This window comes from Chiroxiphia lanceolata, chromosome 6 (genome assembly GCF_009829145.1).
Source record: "Chiroxiphia lanceolata isolate bChiLan1 chromosome 6, bChiLan1.pri, whole genome shotgun sequence".
NCBI lineage: Eukaryota > Metazoa > Chordata > Aves > Passeriformes > Pipridae > Chiroxiphia > Chiroxiphia lanceolata.
The window spans coordinates 53,596,289-53,602,288 of record NC_045642.1 but is presented as its reverse complement, the minus strand read 5'-3'; positions in this window follow the sequence as shown (position 1 = coordinate 53,602,288).

Below are 6,000 nucleotides of genomic sequence, written 5' to 3'. Positions count from 1 at the left end.
CTGAACCATGACTTGCACAATCCCCTTCTTTGAATCTTAATATAAACATACATTGTGATAAGTAAACAAGCTATAGTGTCCTTTTAACTTGATATTTAACTTTTGTGCCAAAAATTACAGGGATATGGGCATGAGTTGAAACAATGGAGTTCCTCCTGAACATGAGGAAACACTTTTTTACTGTGAGGATGGCCGAGCACTAGCACAGGTTATTCAGGGAAGTTATAGATTCTCTCATCTTGGAGGTATTAAAAATACACCTGGACATGGTTTTAGGGGGCCCTGCTTGAGCGGGGGGGGCTTGGACCAGATGAGCTCCAGAGGGTGCTTCCAATCTCAGCCATTCTATGATACGTGATCCGTGATTTTAACACAGATTTTCTGGCACAGACAAGAATTTGTCTACAAGTTTCTGAAAAACTCTAGAGATGGTGTGTGAAGTTCTAAATGTTTCTTGTTGTTGGATACACTCAATAGTGTAGCTAAAAACTCCTCCCAGTCAATAAAAACTTAAGCTCAGAAATTGTCTAGACTTCAGATGGGAGAAGGAAGGAAAGAAACTTCACAAACAATTATTTCCCTTCATTTTAATGAGAAACACAGGTTTATCAAAACTAGCTGAGTATTTTGGTGATCTCCTTCAATAGCCTTTTCTACTGCTATTAAATCAGATTTTAAATGAACAAGGAATAGAAATCCCTCATAATACTCATTCTAAAATTAGAAACAAGGCTTAAGAACATGTTTCTGCATCTAATACACAGTCAGAGTATTTCATTATAACAATCACAAAGCATTTGAAGAGAGATTGATTTAGGCCAGTGTTGAAGGGGGAGTGCAGAATTTAGGAAATACTTATTCCTTATTCTTGCTGTTAAAATTAGAAAAGACTGGCATATTTTCAGGCCATAGACAAATTTGTGTCTTTGTTAGGTGTCCAAATGCCTAAAGTTGTACTGATACAAAAGCAATGAGCGTGAGAGAAGAATCCAACCTTAAAAGGAGAGATGGACCAAAGACACACTATTGAAATCATTACCAAAACTTCTCAGAGCAACTTGAAAAAAAAGCGACAGGTAAAATAATTTTCTGTCAAAGTGAGATGAAATTTCATCTTTCTTTGTATTTCTGATGCTATGTGTGTCTCAGTATGCAGCCCCAGATGGGTCTACTTGTTAGAAAGTCTCTGTTGCAGAGTAGGAGCTGTGAGCCCATCCACCTACCTTTCCTGCAGTTATTCCCTTTGAATGAAAAGTTTTTTGAGGTTGTGACTAGTAGTGCTACACCCAAGACAAAAAAGAAAAGTCTGTGCACCAGTCCTGTATTTCCTGTGGTATCTCAACAGGAGGGGAGAATAATCTGCCACAGACTACCCCAAACCACCACTAGGAACTATACTTGCCATTCCAAGAACCAGGCATCAAAGCTCAAGTGCTTACATATTCTATTAAGTGTTTTAATATTACAGCAGGGAGACCAGAAAAAGTGCAACCTTTTGGCTCCCTGAGATCTCCTAAAGGAGGCCATGAGGGACAAAACACTGTATTTTTTCTGTTCTTCCCTACAATATTAAACCACTTAATAGAATATGTAAGCTCTTGAGCTTTGATGCTTGGTTCTTGGCATGCCAGAGGCTTTGTTACATGTTTTTACAGTAATTGAAAGAAATATCCATCTGTAGCAATTTCATTTTTTAGCAAGCTGAACAGATTCTTGGGAGGTAGGAGCTGCAAACATATGAAACGGAATAAAATAGTTTCTATCAAGTTTAATTCTTTTAGTTCTGCTTTTGAGGAAACAATCATAGACAAGTGTTATAGAGAAGTTCTGGAATCAGAATTGACATATTTGCAGTCTTGGTTCAAATATTGCTGCATGCAGCCAACCCTTGGGATGCTTACAAACCTACCACACCATTTTATCAGATAAGGCTGGGGTTATGGCACCAGGCTCTGGGTGTAAGACAGCAGCTCTGATTATCCAGCTCAGATTTGTTTCCTGAGTCACAACCAACTGTTAACCAAATCTCACCCACCTTGTGGTTCATCTTCCCACTTTCTTATCCTTCACTCTGTTATGGTTGGTTTATGTGCTTTTGGGACAGTCATTTGTCTCTTGCCCTGTTTGCATATAGTGTGTCACAATGGGACCCTGATATTAGTTTAGAAATACAGATGATACTATGTTGCAGTTAAAAAGCAATATTCAGAGAACAGCTATTCAAAAATCAGTTAAAAATGGAAAAATGGGATGCACTACAAGCAGAGGTAATCTGGTGTGTTGGAGGAGTAGGATAAAAGTAAAATGGAATTGAGAAAGAACTTAGAGAAATTTGTAAAGCCAGAACCTTGTAGACATTTGGCAGGGTGTTGAACAGGGAAAATTTCTTTGAATAGTGGAGAATCAAGTTTCCACAGTGAGGTTTGTTATGGACTTTGAGAGCTCAGAATTTTTACAGCTTCAGCAGATGGACTTCGCCCAGGTAATATGTTATTTTTTTGGAACCTAAGATGTGTGGTTAGCAGCACCCCCACCAACATCTTCCATTTCTGAAACTGGCACTGTTCTGGGGATTGGCAACCAATTGCCTACGAGGCACTACTCACAGCACTGTGACATCCTGATGCAGAAAACTGCACTACTCCGGAGCGCTCCATGAGTACTACTTCCAATCTAAAGGCATAAAAGTCCCAAAAAGTAAGGTTCCTGTGCCATCTTACCTTTCTGCTGAAAAGCAGCAGGAATTTGTTTGCTACTGTTTGCCCTATACTATTCTCATCTGAAACGTGTAGCTGCAGAGAAGAATTACAGTGAGATTTCTCTTTTTCTGTCAGGTATTAAATTGAGCTCAGTTGTGCATTGAGCTGGGCCTTCCAGGTAGCTGAGCACCTCAGGGCAAAGAGAGGTGCTGTAAGGCCAATTTGTGAAATACATGAGATTTTAATTTACATTATAAACATCAAAAGCCTTTGATTTTAGAGCAACCTCCAGAGAACAGATCCAGAGCATCTTTGCCAGGCAGGGATGATCCCAGCAATGAAATGTCAATTCAGAGTATGTTGTTCTGCACAGCTCCTCATATTTTATTTTTTATTGCTATCTTGAAATAAAGAATCATAGGATGGTCCCTTCCAATGAAGGGACCTTAAAGATCATCTAGTTTCAACCCCCCTGCCATGGGCAGGGACACCTTCCACTAGACCAGATTGCTCAAAGTCCCATCCAACCTGGCCTTGAACACTTCCAGGGATGGGACATCACAACTCCTCTGGGCAACCTGTTCCAGTGCCTCACCACCGTCACAGTGAAGAAAATGCTGGCACATTCCATAGAGCTGACATCCAGCCTGCAATAATCAGTGTCACCAGAGAAATCATGTCTCTGCTTATTCTTGCACTGCAAAGCAGGACCATGCCCACAATAACCTGAGCTTTAAGACAAGGGTGTCTATCCTTTTTTCCCTATAGTCTGTGCCCCCACAATGACAAAGCAAACAAATAACAAAGAAAAATATAACCTTTAATCTGCAAAAGCTGGGTTTATAATGTCCTATTTTTAGAAATACGGAAATCTATTTGCTCCAGAACAGGTTTTGCTCAATGTCTCTTTTGGGGAACAACCTTTTTTCCAGGTTTAAATTTCCATCCACTCCAAATCTAGAGTGCCCACTCCAGTGATTGTGTCTTTCCCTCCCCATAAAGGTCTGGCCACTGTCTCTCACTGTCTTCTCAGCAGCCTGTTTTTAGGGCAGATTTATGGTTACTTGCTGCAGCTATTCCTGCCTACTGCATTGTCTTGCCCACTTGTCCCCTCCACAGAAGGCACAACCTCTCCACTTTCACCTGAAGGTCCTGCCTGACCCAGTGCTTCTCCTCACAGGACACAACACAAATGGAAAACAAGCAAATTAATCACTTCATGTCACAGGTGGCTTATAGCAAAGTGTCAGCACTGATTAAAAAAAAAGATTGGAGAATAGCTGTAAGTGTTCTGGTAAAAAGGGAAAAAAAAATGTAATCTTTGATAAAATGGTGGAGGTCAGCAAACTGCAGCTAAAAATGGAGATAGCAATGAGATAAACACCAGCTGTTTTTTAAAATCCTTCTGAAGCAGTGTATGAGGTGAATTTCAGGTATTTGAGAGGACATGTGCAATGTTCTTGGCAAACACACTTCCGTAAAGGAATATTAAATGAAGGAGGAATATATGGTTGTTGCTGACCAGGATAAATCCTTATTAATGTTTGCAATGGATGTCCAGATAGCAGGCAACAGAACAGTGCAATGGTTTGGCCTTAGAAAGCCTCTAGACACCAAACTTTTTCACATAGCAAGATGTAAAAGGTCCAGTTCCCGTGTTTTGCATTAGTAGGGGGGAAGTGAATAGAGAAAGCTGACAGCTGCCAGATGGCACAAATAGCTCCACATTACCAAGTACATTTCTTGTCTAAGTTTATGACAGATTTGCAGATTTGCAAGAGCTCAGCCTTCAGAAATTACACCTAGAATTTCTTATTGTATGAATCAGGGTGACTGATGAACAAGGTGTATGAACAAGGTTTCCAGCTTCCTCTGGAATACTCTTATCTTTGAAGTTTCTAGTTATCAGCTTCAGTCCCATGCTTCAGTGAATTCTGAATGCCACATTATTATCCTTCAGTCTCCTCTCACAGCTTCTGCAATCCTTCTCACAGTACCTCTTCAGAAAGTGTTGGAACTGCTCTGGCCTTAGCTTGGTGGCTGTTTCTCCACCTATCCTTTAGTGGCTAGTGTGAATTCCTGAAATCACCTAGGGCAGCCCTGGCAAGAAAGATGCTGAACTACAGATTCTGCAGAATAGCCACAGAAAAGGACACAGGTTGTTATTTTTTATTCTTGCTATCAGTTCATGGTACTTCTACCCTCAAACAGATTCCAGAGACAAATAGGAATATTTAAACTGCGACCTTGACCAAGTTACACTGAACTAGTCTTAAGAAGAGGACAAGAGAGTCAAGGTTGAAGACTTCTGTGACCAGCTATGTATGAAGATCACAAATGCAAAGTGGGAAGGTAGCTTATCTGTGTGCAACCTCCTTCCTGGGGGTTTCAGCATGTAATTCTGCTCACCCAACCAGCTGGAGGAAAAAACTGTATTACCGTAAGTCAGATTTTTTTTCCTGTGGAACAGGAGAGAAAGAAATAAGACTCTACATGCTAGTTAGTAGCAAGATGGAACCATGAAACTTCTCTTCATATAAAAAATCAATATCTGTACTGTTCTATTAAGTCTGTCGTGTGGACACTTGTACAAAATCCCCTTTTTGCTCTGGCTCAGTTTGTCCCCCTTGTTTACTAGGTAGTACAGATGGGAAAAGAGGCTCAGCTCTGAGTTGGTTTTGAAGTTTCAACAACACAAACAGGAAAATCTGTTCTGTGTCATCAGTATTAGGCACTGAATTTTTATGTCTGCAGTAATTGCCAAGAGTTCTCACCCCAGCTTTGTTGTGATTCTGATGTTCTCTAAATGTCAGTGAAATCAGATAACCGCCCCTTCGCTAAATAATGTCTGTCCTCTCCCTCTGTCCAGGGGATGAACATATTGCCAGGGACTTTTAAATAGAATGAGAGATGGGGAGTGCTGAAACAGCCACATGTACTTCAAATTCTTCTTATAAGAGTGCTTGTCATTAGCACAGATTATTTTTGTTCATTGCATATGCACATTTTCTAAATAAAATTCCCAGTACTATTGCCCCTTTCTCAAAAGCCGTTGGCACTTAAGCCCAAAGTTATAGTAAAAGAAAGTTTTCAGCTCTTTAGAAGGCAAAATAAATCATTCTGTGGGAACACAGCCAGTCAGAGACTTATTGCAAATGAAAAAAGTGACACAACTATCACTTTATTTGGATCAATGACATCTGTCTGCAGGTAGACTCAGTGCAACTGTTATGTGTGCAGATGTACACACAGATGATGATGTTATTTATAGAAGGATGCACAGCCCATTGGAAACCATCTT